This window comes from Nomascus leucogenys, chromosome 11 (assembly GCF_006542625.1).
Source record: "Nomascus leucogenys isolate Asia chromosome 11, Asia_NLE_v1, whole genome shotgun sequence".
In the NCBI taxonomy this organism is placed as follows: domain Eukaryota; kingdom Metazoa; phylum Chordata; class Mammalia; order Primates; family Hylobatidae; genus Nomascus; species Nomascus leucogenys.
Genome location: NC_044391.1, coordinates 45,635,764 through 45,652,238, shown reverse-complemented (window position 1 = coordinate 45,652,238; position 16,475 = coordinate 45,635,764). Strand labels below are relative to the sequence as shown.

General features: G+C 41.6%; 1 protein-coding gene across 3 annotated transcripts in view; it reads right to left on the bottom strand.

The window, feature by feature from the left end:
- Window positions 1-2,261, bottom strand: part of ZNF573 (zinc finger protein 573) — a 41,362-nt gene extending 39,101 nt beyond the window's left edge. For all 3 annotated transcript variants that reach the window (XM_030822251.1, XM_003252677.4, XM_030822252.1), the window contains exon 1: window positions 1,256-2,261. The gene's annotated coding sequence lies outside the window, so the exon portion shown is untranslated. The remainder of the gene's footprint in view (window positions 1-1,255) is intronic.
- Window positions 2,262-16,475: the final 14,214 nt, after the last annotated feature.

Genomic DNA, 16,475 nt, shown 5'->3' with positions numbered 1-16,475 from the left:
GGCGGGTGGATCATGAGGTCAGGAGTTCGAGACCAGCCTGGCCAAGATGGTGGGATTACAAGCATGCACCATCACGCCAGACTAATTTTTGTATTTTTAGTAGTGATGGGGTTTCGTCATGTTGGCCGGGCTGGTCTCGAACTCCTGACCTCAAGTGATCCGCCCGCCTTGGCCTCCCAAAATGCTGGGATTACAGGCGTGAGCCACCACACCTGGACAAATATGAGAACGTTAATGAGATTCAGCTCAATGGCTCCCAACATCTACTGGAAAGAAAGCAGATTAGTATTAGGACATTCAGACACATTTCAGATGAAGTAAAGCATACTCTAAAACCAGTAATCTTAGGAGGGAAAAAAGCCAACTAGCCTAAACATTGATTTTTAGATGTGAAAGAATTTTTTTCCTCCTCATCACAGTCCTTTTGAGGAATAGCAGGACCAGGGAGGGAGAAAAGAATCATGAGTTATCAGGCCTTTCCTTGAAGCACGGAATGCCTCCTTACACAATACCCTCCACGCCTTCCCTGGCGTTAAAACACATGGAGGTAGGAGAGAGGCTGGAATCTGGGTATGAGTTCACAGCAGGTTCCTGGGGTCAGAGCTTTGGGAAAGACGAGGTTCTGAGACAGGTAGCTCGCTCTCAGAGCTCACAAAGAAATAACCTCCCAGGCGTTTCCAATCTCACAGCAAGTCAATGCCTTCTTGCTGGAAAACTTGATGTAGAGTTCAGTATCCAACTTCCCTCTTGCAGACATTTTTTGTGTGTGTCAGCCGCAAGCAGCTGTGAGGAGGGAGGAGAGAAGCAGCAGCCGGGAACCTACAGCCACGACTCAAAGTGACACCGCAGTGCCACCGCAATCAACGTACACGAAAAGGACAAGCACCTCATATCCCCGTCACGCAAGCACAGCCACTCACTCACCTGTCACAGCCTCACAACAGCACCCACCGTCAAGGAGGCACATCCCAGCCTCTCGCACGCAGTTTCTCTGTCACACACTCTCAAACATTCCCCATCTGACTTATACAACATTCTCTCACGTGCGCACTCAAATCTCCTCCTCTGCTGTTCATGCACCCACGGGCCTGAGATTCCGATAACAACTGGCCATCCACACTACAGGCTTCCACGGTTTAAGGGCTTCCTCCACCACCCCGGCTGGTTTAAGTTGGGCTCCAACGTAACTTGATTGCCCAGAGCCCTGCCTGCGAATACTCTGTGCCCATTATATCCTGAAATGAGTTCAACCCACCTTGCAAAAGAACCACGCGAAAACAGAAGGGAAGCCATAGATTGGGTGTTCCCGTTGCCCTCTGGGAAATGTAGTTTAAGCCTAAAGCTCCATGACCGCGGAGGCTTGTGGGAAAAGTGGCTCGGAACCCCAAATCCCGGTAAGAGTGCAGGCACCGCCGGAGGCTGGCTCCCGGAGGTTTTAGTTTTCCCTCTACCAGGAGTGTGCAGACACAGAGACTTATTGCGCTGGCGAAGATGGCTGAGGCGAAGGCGTGTCCAACTTGTCCTCGGAGTTCTGAGGGTTTCAGTGACCCCAGAAGGCTGAGAAGGGGAATCCAAACTCGAGGCTGCCCGAAGCCTCGGGCTGTTTGAGTGTAGAGTCGGTCGGGGAGGGCGTTCAAGGTGTGGCCGCAAGGGCGAGCGTGGGGGATCGGGTGTGAGCTCCCGAGGGCGGGGACTCTGCTCTGTGTCCCCTGAGGAAGTCCAGCCTTGTTATAAGGTATGAGAAAAGTAACTTTTTAAAAATGGACAAATAATAATTGTATGTTTTATAAACTGATAGAGTACAATATGCTGTTTTGATCTATGTTTACAATGTGAAATGATTAAATCAAGCTAGTTAAATCCATCACCTCACTTTTTTGTGGTGAAAACGTTTAAAATCTACTTTTAGCAATTTTGAAACATACAACACATTATTTATGTAGTTGCTGTTCTATGCAATCGATTACCAAAGTTTATTTCTCCTGACTAACTGAAATTTTGTACTGTTTTAATTAACATCTCCCTTTTCCCCATTTTTCAGTCTCTGGTAAACACCATTCTCTGCCTCTTGAGAGTTAGACTTTTTTAGATTCCACAAATACCACTTATGTGGTATTTGGTATTTATCTTTCTGTTTCTGGCCTCTCTCACTTAGCATAATGTCCTCCCGGTTTGTCCATGTTGTCACAGATGACAGAATTTTCCTTGTTTTATTTTTATTTTTTATGTATTTTAAAAAAATCTATTTACTTATTTTTTTTTTTTTTTTTTTTGAAACGGAGTTTCACTCTTGTCACCTAGGCTGGAGTGCAGTGGCACAGTCTCAGCTCACTGCAACCTCTGCCTCCCCGGTTCAAGCGATTCTTGTGTCTCAGCCTCCCAAGTAGCTAGGATTATAGGCATGCGCCACCACATCGGCTAATTTTTGTATTTTTAGTAGAGACAGGGTTTCACCATGTTGATCTGGCTGATCTCGAACTCCTGACCTCAGGTGATCCACCCACCTTGGCCTCTCAAAAGTGCTGCATTTACAGGCGTGAGCCAGTGTGCCCGGCCGATTTTCCTCTTTTTAAAAAGTGAATAGTATTCCTTTATATATACATATATATGTATATAACGTTATATACATAATATATATAATATGTAACATTTTCTTTATCCACTTATAACATGCTGGACACCTAGGTTGCTTCCGTATCCAATGCAGAATAATGCTGCAGTGAATGGTAGTGCAGTTGTCTCTTCAGCATGCTGATTTCAATTCCTTTAGCTATACACCCACAGGTGGGGTTGCTGGAACATATAGTAATTCTATTTTTAGTTTCTGATGAATCTCCATATTATTTTCCATCATGGCTGTATTAATTTACATTGGAAAATGTACTTACTTTTGATGTTCTTGGGAATGGACTGGTTTATTCAATAAATTGTGTTAGGTACATTGACTAATAGTGTGTAGAAGTGAAGTTATATTTACTTAATTCTTAAAGGTATAGTCAAAACAGACTGAATAATTAAATGTAAAAATGATCTGGAGAAAACCTTTTTTTTTTTTTTTTTTTGAGATGGAGTCTCGCTCTGTCGCCCAGGCTGGAGTGCAGTGGCACGATCTCGGCTCACTGCAACCTCTGTCTCCCGGGTTCAAGTGCTTCTCCTGCCTCAGCCTCCCAAGTAGCTGGGATTACAGGCATGTGCCACCACACCTGGCTAATTGTATATGTTTTAAAATATTAACTTAGGAACAGATTTTCTAAGCTAAATTGAAGGGAAATGCTAAGGAAATAGTGAGATTTTACTTGATAATTATGCGTCTGGATGAATCAGCCAATTAATAAAATTAAAACAGGCCTGGGGCCATGGTGCATGCCTGTCATCCCAGTACTTTGTGAGGCCAAGACAGAGATCGCTTGAGTCCAGGAGTTGAGCCCAGCCTGAGCAACACATCAAAACGCTGTCTCTACAAAAAATACAAAAATTAGCCAGGCGGGGTGGCTCATGCCTGTAGTCCCCACTACTTGGGAGGCTGAGGCAGGAGGATCACCTGAGCCTGGAGAAGTCGAGGCTGCAGTGAACTGTGATCGTGTCACTGCTCTTCTAGCCTGGGCGACAGAGTGTGACCCTGTTCCAAAGAAACTAAAATAAAGTGAAATGAAAACAAATACAAGACAAAAATTGATCAACTTATTTTAATACATAGTATGTTGAACAGACATAGATAACAGTACTAACCCAGTGTGTTTCTGTTGATCAAACTCATGGTCACTAGTCTAAAGGAAATAGGAATAGTGACTATAAATTCACAACCATTTACAACATTAGAAATACTAATTATCATCAGATATATCAAACTCACAATTACTTGCCCCTTTAAGAATTCATCCTGTTCTCCATAAGGAAGAAAGTATCGATAACTCTTTTTTTCCCTTAACTTAGCCCTTTGTGCTTCTGAATCTCTGAATTTGTGTTCACATCTTAACACTTTTTTTTTTGCAATTATTTTCTGTAGCTTTTTGTCTTCAGTTGAGACATCTCCTATATTCTCTTTACACTTTTCCACAAATGACTGAATTTTTTTGTAAGCATCATTGATGAGTTCCATGTATGTGATGACAGTGTAATGATAAATTATCAATGTGGTTTCCCTCCAGTCTTGTTCCTTATTCAAGTGACTCTCCTTGGTTGAGCAACAGGCCAGGAGGTATCTGTGACATTTTGTTCAGATTAAGCAGTAAGAATAAAACAAAATCTACATTATCTTTTTCATATTTTAAACACAAGCCAACAAATAATTTGGAAGGACCCATGATTAGACAGTGAGGATTTTATGCTCCCTCAAGAGTAATTGAGATTGTTTAATTGTATGGAGGAACGAACATATCTTAAAGGGAAGCAAGAAGATATAATATTTAGATCACAGAATCATTAGGAAGTGGCTTTGCACCCTGGGTGCACCACTGTACACAGGAAATATCAGGGCACCATGGCGCACACCTGTAATCCCAGCACTTTGGGAGGCTGAGGCAAGTGGATCACCTGAGGTCAGGAGTTTAAGACCAGCCTGACTAACATGGTGAAACCCCATCTCTACTAAATACAAAAAATTAGCTGGGTGTGTTGGCGCACGCCTGTAATTCCAGCTACTCGGGAGGCTGAGGCAGAATCGCTTGAACCTGGGAGGCAGAGGTTGCAGTGAGCTGAGATGGCGCCATTGCACTCCAGCCTGGGCAACAAGAGCGAAACTCTGTCTCAAAAAAAAAAAAAAAAAAAAAAAAATCACTGCCACAAACTTTTTCACATAGGATGATGAAGGATTCCAAAGCCCCTGCTACCTCTAGGGGCTCCTACCCCTGCCATCCTACCCTTGCCATACCACACATATATCTTGACAGGGCCTGTTACAGAGAAGAAAAGGTCCAGGAAATTAATACTACAATCATTGACACGTACCCACCAAAAAACTCAAAATTTTGACAAAATTAAGTGTCAGCAAGAACGCAAAGATTTGGGAATTATCAGACATTGTAAGACTGTCGGTGTATTAACATTGGGATGAAACCAATAATACCTAGTAAAACTGAAGATATGTTTACCATGTAACCTATGGTTTTACCTCTTGCTTTATACTGTACATAAATACACACTAATGGTAACCAAATAGAAATACAAAAATGTTCACAACGGCATCATTTGTAACTGAAAAAAATGAACACAACCCACACGTCCACCAATCATGAAGGGATACACACTGATATACTGTTTTTTGTTTGTTTGTTTGTTTGTTTGTTTTTTGAGACACAGTTTCACTCTGTTGCCCAGGCTGGAGTGCAGTGGCGCGATCTGGGCTCACTGCAACCTCCACCTCCCAGGTTCAAGTGATTTTCCTGCCTCAGCCTCCAGAGTAGCTGGGATTACAGGGGTGCACCACCACTCCCCGCTAACTTTTGGTTTTTTGTTTCTTTGTTTGCTTTGAGACGGAGTCTCACTGTGTCGCCCAGGCTGGAGTGCAGTGGCCTGATCTTGGCTTGCTGCAACCTCCGCCTCCCGGGTTCAAGTGATTCTCCTGCCTCAGCCTCCCGAGTAGCTGGGACTATAGGTGCGTGCCACCACACCCGGCTAATTTTTTGTATTTTTAGTAGAGATGGGGTTTCACCGTGTTAGCCAGGATGGGCTCAATCTCCTGACCTTATGATCTGCCAGCCTTAGCCTCCCAAAGTGCTGGAATTACAGGCATGAGCCACCACACCTAGCTGGTGTACTGTTTTAATAGAATGCAGAATCGATGCTAAATGTGAATATTAAATACTTAATACCGAGTAGTAGAAGCCAGATGCAGCAGGATACAGACTATTACTCCAATTATGTAAGAGAGAAACCAGGCAAAATCAGACTATACTTTAGGCATATAAAAAATACATAATAAGTCCGAGATTCATGCTAAATGAGTAGACTTTAGCTTCCCTTGCCACACGCAAACAATGTGGGTATCTGTGAGATGATAGAGATGTTAATTTGCTTCACTATAGTAACCCCTTTATACTATGTATATGTATCCTATAACATCATGTTGTGTACCTTAAATATACAGAATAAAATACATTTAAAAAAAGAAAAAGTTTTGGCTGGGTGTGGTGGCCCATGCCTGTAATCCCAGCACTTTGGGAGGCTGAGGCATGAGGATTGCTTGAGCCCAGGAGGTCAAGAACAGCCTGGGCAACATAGTGAGACCCCATCGCTATCAAAAAAGAAAAAGAGGCCAGGCGTGGTGGCTCACGCCTATAATCCCAGCACTTTGAGAGGCCGAGGCAGGCGGATCACGAGGTCAGGTGTTCGAGACCAGCCTGGCCAACATGGTGAAACCTCATCTTTACTGAAGATACAAAAAATTACCCAGGTGTGGTGGCGCACATCTGTAATCCCAGGTATTCGGGAGGCTGAGGCAGGAGAACTGCTTGAACCCAGGAGGCGGTGGTTGCAGTGAGCCGAGATAGTGCCATTGCACCCCAGCCTGGGCGACAGGGCAAGACTCCGTCTCAAAAAAAAAAAAAAAAAGAAAAAAAAAGAAAAAGAAAACAAAATTATGAAAGGATGCACAACAAAATTAAAATGTTGACTCTAAATGACAGGGGTGCATGAGAGAAAAGGTTACTTAACATTTTTATACCTATTGAATTGAATCCTATGTATGCATTATAAATTTAAATGTGCAATAATGCAGATAACTGAAATGTGGGTATGCTTTGATTAGGACTTTGCATTTCCCATTTGCTCAACTTCCTTATGATTGTAGATGCATATGAATAGAAATACAAAATTTAAGGAGACACAGGACTTCTGATAGCCCTTTCTTCTTTCCACATTTTGTGTCTCTGGCTGTAGTTTGCCATATGTGTCCCTATGGCTAATGAGCAAAATATTTTTCAGTTGGATACCTGTGACCAGGCATTCCAAGTTAAAGATATTTCTGAATCTTGGACCTCTTAGTTACAGTGAAGCCCAGCCATGCATAATAAAGCAGAAAGGAATGTAAAAGGTTGCTGCATCGATAATCAATTTCTGGTGAGCAATAATTATAGGTAATGTAAAATGAGACAATTATTGCTTTTCATCATATCTTGAAAGAACTCCTACAGTCGATGATTTTGAACAAAACACCTAAGTTCACTCTCCTCTTTTCTATAATGAAAAGACATTATCCAGTAGAAGTTCAAGAGTAAAATCTGAAGGCAGCTTATCTGACCTGGCTACATGGCCTTGCCACTTATTCAACATAACTTTCTACACACTAACCTCTCCAGACCTCAGATCTTCAACTCTCGAAAATGGAAACATAGTAGTATTTACCTCTACAACTGCAGCTGAACTGTGCATTTTAGGGAAGGAGCAAACACACATGATATAGATAGTCAGATTATGAACCCAGCGTAGCCCAGAATACAGAAATTTCTCAGTAATAGAGACCTTCAGGAGAAAAATCAGATGTAGCCTATCTCAGTGGCCTTTCATGTGGCAAATGAAAAGTGAAAGTCCATAATGAGAAAGACATGGGCAGCCAGTGACACCATCCATTCAGTGTAGACTCTCAACATATCTGACAGTCATTGCCTGTTGTACCCCAACCCGTTTATATATTGGGTTTATATCACCTTTCAGTTAAAACATACATAAACCTGAAGCCTCAGTCAGAAATATTTATGGACAACCAGGTATTATTCTGTGTTTCCAGTCAAAACTCAGGTAGACCACATTTTATGTGACAGGAGAAGGCACAGTTGATGCCCAGTTAACCCTGAGATCATCCCTGCCTGCAGCTTCCTGTCATCACAGCAAGCTCTTTCCCTGCAGTCCATCATCTGTATCTGCCCTTTGCTATATAGGTAGCAAAAATAAGCATCTGAAAAGATGCTCAACACCGTATGTCACTAGAGAATTCAAATTAAAACAACGATGAGATACCACTACACATCTATTAGACTGGCTCAAATCCAAACGCTGACACCACCAAATCCTGGTGAGGATATGGAGCAACAGTGACTCTCATTGATTGCTGCTGGGAATGCAAGATGGTACAGTCACTGTGAAAGGTAGTTTTGCAAATTCCTGCAAAACTAAACATATGCTTACCCTACGATCTGGCAATTGCATTCTTTGGTACATACCCAAATGAGTTTAAAACTTAGATCCACTCAAATCCTGCACATGAATGATTATAGCAGCTTATACATAACCGACAAAGATTGGAAGTAACCAAGATATCCTACAATAGGGAAATGCATAAACTAACTCTGAAACAATCATTCAATGGAATATTCTTCAGGAATAAAAAGAAATGAACCACTAAGGCATGGAAAGACATGGAGGAATCTTAAACACGTATTTCTAAGTGAAAGAAGCCAATGTGAAAAAACCACATAGTGTATAGTTCCAATTATATAAAATACTAGAAAAGGCAAAACTAGGCAGATGGTATTATAAAAAGTTTGGTGGTTGCCAGAGGCTTGAGCAGAGGGAAGGATGAATAGGTGGAGCACAGAGGATTTTTAGGGCAATGAAACTTTTCTCTGTGACCCTATAATGGTGGATATATGTCCTTATGCATTTGTCAAAGCCCATAAGTGGTAGAACACAAAGAGTGAATCTTAATATAAGCCATGAACTTAATAATATTAATATTGGCTCATCAAGCATAACAAATGTACCACACTAACAAGATGATAATAGAGGAAGTGTGTGTACTATGGTGTGAGGGGGATATTAGATCTCAATTTGCCTTCTGCTCTATTTTTCTGTACACCTACAACTGTTCTAAAAATTAAGTCAATTATTTATTTATCTTTTAGAGACAGGGTCTCGCTCTGTCACTCAGGCTGGCGTGCAGTGGTGCAATCACAGCTCACTGCAATCCCAACCTCCAGGGCTGAAGCAATCCTCCCACCTCAGCCTCCTGAGTAGCTGGGACCACAGGCATGTGCCACCATGCTCAGCACATTTCGTAGGCATCTGAAAAGATGCTCAACACCATATGTCACTAGGGAATTCAAATTAAAACAACGATGAGATACCATTACACATATTAGACTGGCTTGAATCCAGACAATGACAACACCAAATGCTGGTGAAGATATGGAGCAACAGGAACTCTCATCTATTGCTGCTGGGAATGCAAAATGGTACAGCCACTGTGGAAGGCAGTTTTGCAAGTTCTTGCCAGACTAAACATACGCTTACCCTACAATCCGGCAAAAAAATAAAAAACAAATTTAAAATATATTTTATATACTTAGAATATATATGTTTAAAGAAATATATATTTTATATATTTAAAAATTTTTTTATTTCTTGTAGAGGGTCTCGCTATGTTGCCCAGCCTACAGAATCTATTAATTTTAAAAATGTTTTAAGCTCTTGAAAAAGGAATTATTTGAAGAGTGAAAAATAAAATGAAAGAGGATTGATTGGTAAATTCCAAATGTTGAATATTAAATAATTTGGATTAATTTTAAATTCCAAAAAGTGAAACTTTAAAAAATATTTTTAAAATTTCCTAATCTGAAGTCAATGCATGTTCAATAAATTCAAGAGCCAATTTCAGAGAAATAAGCACTCAATAAGTTCTTAGGTTTTGACTTTGTTTGTTGACTATTTGTATTTGTGAATGGCGAATTTTTAGATTTTGTTCCTTTCTTCTTAGGGTATTGACTAATATTTTATTAAGCCAGAGAGACAGTAAATTAGAATTATTATCTGTTTGTCCATTTTATCTGTTATAAATATTTCCTCCAAATTCACTTACCTAAAGGTTTTGGTTTTTTTAGCTAGGCGCAGTGGCTCACGCCTGTAATCTCAGTACTTTGGGAGGCTAAGGCAGGAGGATCACTTGAGGTCAGGAGTTCAAGACCAGCCTGGCCAACATGGCAAAACCCCATACCTACTAAACATACAAAAATTAGGTGGACTGCCGGGCCCGGTGGCTCAAAACTGTAATCCCAGCACTTTGGGAGGCCGAGGTGGGCAGATCACCTGAAGTCGGGAGTTTGAGACCAGCCTGACCAAGATGGAGAAACCCCATCTCTACTAAAAATACAAAACTAGCAGGGTGTGGTGGCACATGCCTGTAATCCCAGCTACTTAGGAGGCTAAGGCAGGAGAATCGCTTGAACCTGGGAGGCGGAGGTTGCAGTGAGCCCAGATCACCCCATTGCACTCCAGCCTGGGCAACAAGACTGAAACTCTGTCTCAAAAAAAAAAAAAAAAAAAAAAAAGAGCTGGCCATGGTGGCGCATGCCTGTAGTCCCAGCTACTCGGGAGGCTGAGGCAGGAGAATCACTTGAGCCCAGGAGGCGGAGGTTGCAGTGAGCCGAGATGGTGCCACTGCACTCCTGCCTGGAATGTGTCAACCCCACCCCCCTGGCTAATTTTGTATTTTAGTAGAGATTGGGTTTCTCCATGTTGATCAGGCTGTGCTTGAACTCCCGACCTCAGGTCATCTGCCCGCCTCGGCCTCCCAAAATGCTGGGATTACAGGCATGAGCCACTGCACCCAGCCTTATGCCATTATTAATAAGATTGATGTTAAATTATATAATCAATGGGTAAATAGTAAGGATGAATTACTCAGTAAAGAAGACAGGCTTAGGCCAGGTGTGGTGGTTCAGGTTTGTAATCCCAACACTTTGGAAGGCTGAGGCAGGAGGATTGCTGAGCCCAGAAGGTCGAGGCTGCAGTGAGCAGTGTTCACACCACTGTACTCCAGCCTAGGCAACAGAGCGAGACCTTGTCTCTTAAAAAAAAAAAAAAGACAGGTTTAAAAATCTATGCATAAATTAAGTGATATCCTGGTAAAATTAAGGAGACAGGCTGTCTTCTCGGCCTCTAAGAAAGTGATACTGAGCTCTGCATTGTGAGATGTCAACATCTTGGTGCCTCTGTTTCCCCGTCTCACTACACATGATAGGTCTGAAGATGAATCAAGATAATCCGTAGAAACAAGTACATGATAGCTAGTGTAATAACGTATCATCACAGAAGATAAAAAAGACCACCTGTCCATTAGTCTACTATTATAAAAGGAACTTAATTCTGTGCTTCCTGGTTTTCTTAATGTTTGTGCTTTGTAGGTTTCTCTTTCTTATAATTCCAATTTTACAAATTTCAAGGCTCACCTTTGAGAAAACATCAATCTTACTTAAAAAAAAACAACAGTTAGCTTTAAAAAAACAAGATTTTCAGACAGGTAAGGAGAAAATGCCCCTTTCCTTACTCCTCGGACATTACAGAAAACAAGGAAAACACCCTTCAGCCTCATATACATGTTCAATGAACGGGAGATTATGCTGAGAAAACCTATGAATGTAAAGAGTGTGGGGAAGCTTTTAGGACTGACCGCCAACTTTCTGTACATCATAGATTTCATTCTGGTGAGAAACCCTATAAAAGTTTGGAATGTGACAAGGCCTTTAGTGTGTATGGATGACTTAGTCAACATCAATATTCACACTGGTGAGAAACCCTTTTAATGTAACAAATGTGAGATGTCCTTTAGGCTCAACTCAGGCCTTAAAGCACATCAGAGTATTCATACTGGAGAGAAGCCCTATGAATGTGACAAGTGTGGGAAGGCCTTTAGTGTGTTTGGGCAATTTGCTCAATATCAGAGTACTCACAGTGGTAAGAAACCCTTTACGGCAGGGTGTGGTGGCTCATGCCTGTCATCCCAGCACTTTGCAAGGCCAAAGCCAGAGGATAGCTTGAACTCAGGAGTTTGAGAACAGCCTGGGCAACATAGTGAGACCCCATCTCTATTTTAAAAAATTAAGGCCAGGCGTGGTGGCTCATGCCTGTCATTCCAGCACTTTGGGAGGCCAAGGTAGGTGGATCACCTGAGGTCAGGAGTTTGAGACCAGCCTAGCCAACATAGTGAAACCCCGTCTCTACTAAAAATACAAAAAATTAGCCAGGTGTGGTGACGGCACCTTTAATCCCAGCTACTCGAGAGGCTGAGGCAGAAGAATCGCTTGAACCCGGGAGTTTGAGGTTGCAGTGAGCTGAGATGGCACCACTGCACTCCAGCCTGGGTGACAGAGTGAGACTCTGTCTCAAAAAAAAAAAAAAAAAACCACAACCCTTTGTGAATCCAAAATATCTGAGACGGGTCTCAGTCAATTTAGAAAGTTGATTTTGCCAAGGTTAAGGATGCCCTGTGACCCAGCCTCAGGAGGTCCTGACAACATGTGCCCAACCAAGGTGGCTTGGGTACAGCTTGCTTTACACATTTTAGGGAGGCATGAGATCAATCAATACATGCCAGAGTTACATTAGTTCAATCTGGAAGGGTGGGACAACTAGAAGGAGGTGCCTCCAGGTCATAGGTAGATTTAAAAATTTTCTGATGGGCATTCGGTTGAAAGAGTTATCAGTAGGTTATGTCTGGGTTATAAAAGGGGTTGTGGAGACGTAGGTTTTATTCTGCAGATAAAGCCTCCAAGTAGCAGGCTTGAGAGAGGACACAAATGTTATCAGATTTAAGGTCTGTGTTGATGTTCATGCTGGAGGGGTATCATGAGGCATATGCAAACCCCTCTTCCATCATGGCCTGAACTAGATTTTCAGGTAACTCTGGAATGCCCTTGGCCAAGAGGAGGGGCCCATATATATGTATATGTATATATGTACAGTGTGTCAATGTATTTATACCACTGAGAAACAATTTGGATAAAGACTACATGGGAAGGCTTTTAGATATGGTTAAGCTCTTATTAGGTATCAATTTGTTTGTACTGGTGTGAACTTTTCAAAATGTCAGTAATGTGTCGTTTTTTAGCTCTGAACCCAAATGTTACTCAGATTCAGATAGTTTATAATGTATTTTTATAACAACACAAGAAAACCTCTTTTGGGCTGGGCACAGTGGCTCACGCCTGTAATCCCAGCACTTTGGGAGGCCGAGGGGGGCGGATCGCCTGAGGTCAGTAGTTGGAGACCAGCCTGGCCAACATGGCGAAACCCTGTCTCTACTAAAAATACAAATATTAGCTGGGCATGGTGACGTGCACCTGTAATCCCAGCTACCCAGGAGGCTGAGGCAAGAGAATCGCCGGAACCCAGGAGGCAGAGGCTGCAGTGAGCCAAGACTGAGCCACTGCACTCCAGCATGGGCGACAGAGCAAGACTCCATCTCAAAAAGAAAAAAAAAAGAAAGAAAAGAAAACCTCTTCTGGCATTCTTCTATTTTTGCATTATCAAACCATTCATAATAGAGGAAAATTGAGAGGATATAGGAAAGCATTGCTCTTTATACTTTGTATGTAAAAGTCTTCCAGCACCAATTACTGTTAAATTGATGAAAAGTCATCAAACAGAGCTGTGTGATGTGGGAAAGGCTTTAGGCATTCTACATACCTTTTTTTTTTTTCTTTTTCTTTGAGACGGAGTCTCGCTCTGTCGCCCAGGCTGGAGTGCTGTGGTGCAATCTCGGCTCACTGCAACCTCTGCCTCCTGGGTTTAAGTGATTCTCCTGCCTTAGTCTCCTAGGTAGCTGAGATTACAGGTGTGCACCACCATGCCTGGCTAATTTTTGTATTTTTTTAGTAGAGATTGGGTTTTGCCATGTTGGTCAGGCTCGTCTCGAATGCCTGACCTTGTGATCCGCTTGCTTCGGGCCTCCCAAAGTGCTGGGATTACAGGCGTGAGCCACCGCGCCCTCCCCCGTGCTACATATCTTAATGATGGTCATCAGCGTTCAACTCCTTACAGCCAGTATGATATTGGGGATGATACTTATCCCCTCTGGGTATGTAAATGGCGATAGTAGTACCTACAGTATATTGCGGTATTACATGAGTTAGTACATGAAAAAACCTGGAACACTATCTAGAATGTACTGTTATGTTCAATAAATATTAGCTTCCATTTGTGATATCATTATGGGTGCTATTTTTTGTTAATTTTTTTCATTTCTATGGAATTGTTAGTGGATTTTGATGAGGTAAAGAATTCAGAAGAATGACAGAATTCAGAAGCATTTCATGTAATTTCTCATCCCTTTTTGAATTTGAATTCATTCTGGATAAACTCAAACAAGTAAAAACCATGAGAGGGTCTCATTCAAATTTCAAGGTGAATCACACACTTAATCCTGGAATGAAATTCAGATGTACAAATTTTTAAAATTTCAAAAGTGTGAAAATAATTTATATTCCTTTTGCACAATTCAAAATGCATTAGAAATTAACCAAATATTATCTAGTTTGCAATTTTACACTTTTATTACACATGTAATTATATATTTAAGTTTAAATATATAGAAGTTTTTAAAATTGCAGCAAATAAAATATATATTAATATATTGCCACGTTAGATTTTTTGCTCCTATACATTTGATATATAATTTGACAGTGTTATGGACAGTATAATTTTCTACTTCTAAATACATGAATCCAGCTCCCTGAAAACAATTTCCCATTTACTCAAAGTGTCATATAATCACACATAAGAAAATTAGTAATAATTTCCTATTCTAAAATTGAATCCATATTCAGATTTTTTCCATTTTCTCAGTAATATACAACTATTCATTTTCTCTTCTTTTCTTTCTTTCTTTTTTTGAGACAGACTGTCGCTCTGTTGCCCAGGCTGGAGTGCAGTGGCACGATCTCAGCACACCACAGTCTTCACCTCCTGGGTTCAAGCGATTCTCCTGCCTCAGCCTCCCGAGTAGCTGGGACTACAGGTGTACGCCACCATGCCAGGCTAATTTTTGTATTTTTAGTAGAGATGGGGTTTCACCATGTTGGTCAGGCTGGTCTCCAACTCCTGACATCGTGATCCCCATGCCTTGGCCTCCCAAAGTGCTGAGATTACAGGCGTGAGCCACTGCTCCTGGCCTACAACTACTCATTTTCAAAGTGGTAACCAGCTTATGCATTTGATTGGGAAACTCTGACCAGTAACCAAATGCAACTCACCACTTTTTAAATGTTTCGGCCCAGTGTGGTGGCTCATGCCTATAATCAAAGCACTTTGGGATGCTGAGGCAGGTGGATTACCTGAGGTCAAGAGTTCCAGACCAGCCTGACCAACATGGAGACACCCCATCTCTACTAAAAATACAAAATTAGCTGGGTGTGGTGGCATATGCCTGTAATCCTAGCTATTTGGAAGGCTGAGGCAGAAGAATCACTTGAGCCCAGGAGGCAGAGGTTGTGGTGAGCAGAGATAGCGCCATTGCACTCCAGCCTGGGCAACAAGAGTGAAACTTCGTTTCATAAAAAATAAAAAATGTTTCATTGCAAGATTGGCACACTCATTGTCTAGTTTTTGTCTATGGCTGCTTTCCTTCCTATTATAATAGCTTGAATAGTCAGTACAGAGACTCTGTGGAACAGGAAAGCACTCTTGACCTTTTCAGAAAGAGTTTCTCAACTCCTGGTTTACATGTCTTTTGTTCATGATTTTGGCTGGGTTATTTTCCTCCTAATTTTTAAAAATTGTGAAATACACATAAAATTTGGTGTCATAACCATTTAAAGCATACACTTCTGTTCAGAGTTATTAAGGACATTCATATTGTTGAGCAAACACCACCACCATTTATTTCCAGAACTCTTCATTTTGCAAAACTGAAACTCTATACCCATTAAACAATGACTCCCCATTTCCCCAACCCCTGCCAACCACCATTCTACTATCTGTTTCTATAATTTTGACTGTTGTAAGTACTTCATATAAGTGGAATAATACAGTATTTATTTTATAACAGACTTATTTCCTTAGTATAATATTCTTAACATCCATGTTGCAGCATATGTCAGAATTTCCTTCTATTTAAAGGCTGAATAATGTGCACTGTGTGTATTTACCGCATTTTGCTTATGTATCTATTGACTAAGGGACACTTGGGGTGCCTCTAACTACTGTGCATAATGCTGCTATGAACACGGTGTAACGGTTAAAGAAAGAAGAAACAAACACGAGAAGCAGCTTGACCATCAAAGACAGGTTTATTTGGGAAAATAAACCTGAGAGGGGCTTCTGGCTGATTTAGGCCAGGCATGCTCTCTTTTACAGAATAAGGATATTTAAGGGTTTAGGGAGTGAGAGCTTATCGCAGGTTCGGAATATTTTTGGGTAGAGGAGAGTTTTGTTGCAGGATCGCAATGTTTCTTTTCAGAGGGGGGTTTATCTTGGGGTTGGAATGTTTCTGGTCAGAAGTGTCATTTGTCATTTATGGTCAAACTGACATTAGCCATTAGGTTGTGTTTTTTTGGGCTGGATGTAGGCAGTTTTTAATCAACAGAATTTTTTTTTTTTTTGAGATGGAGTCTCGCTCTGTTGCCTAGGTTGGAGTGCAGTGGCGCGATCTCGGCTCACTGCAAGCCCCGCCTGCCAGGTTTGTGCCATTCTCCTGCCTCAGCCTCCCAAGTAGCTGGGACTACAGGCGCCCGCCACCATTCCCAGCTAATTTTGTTTTTGTATTTTTA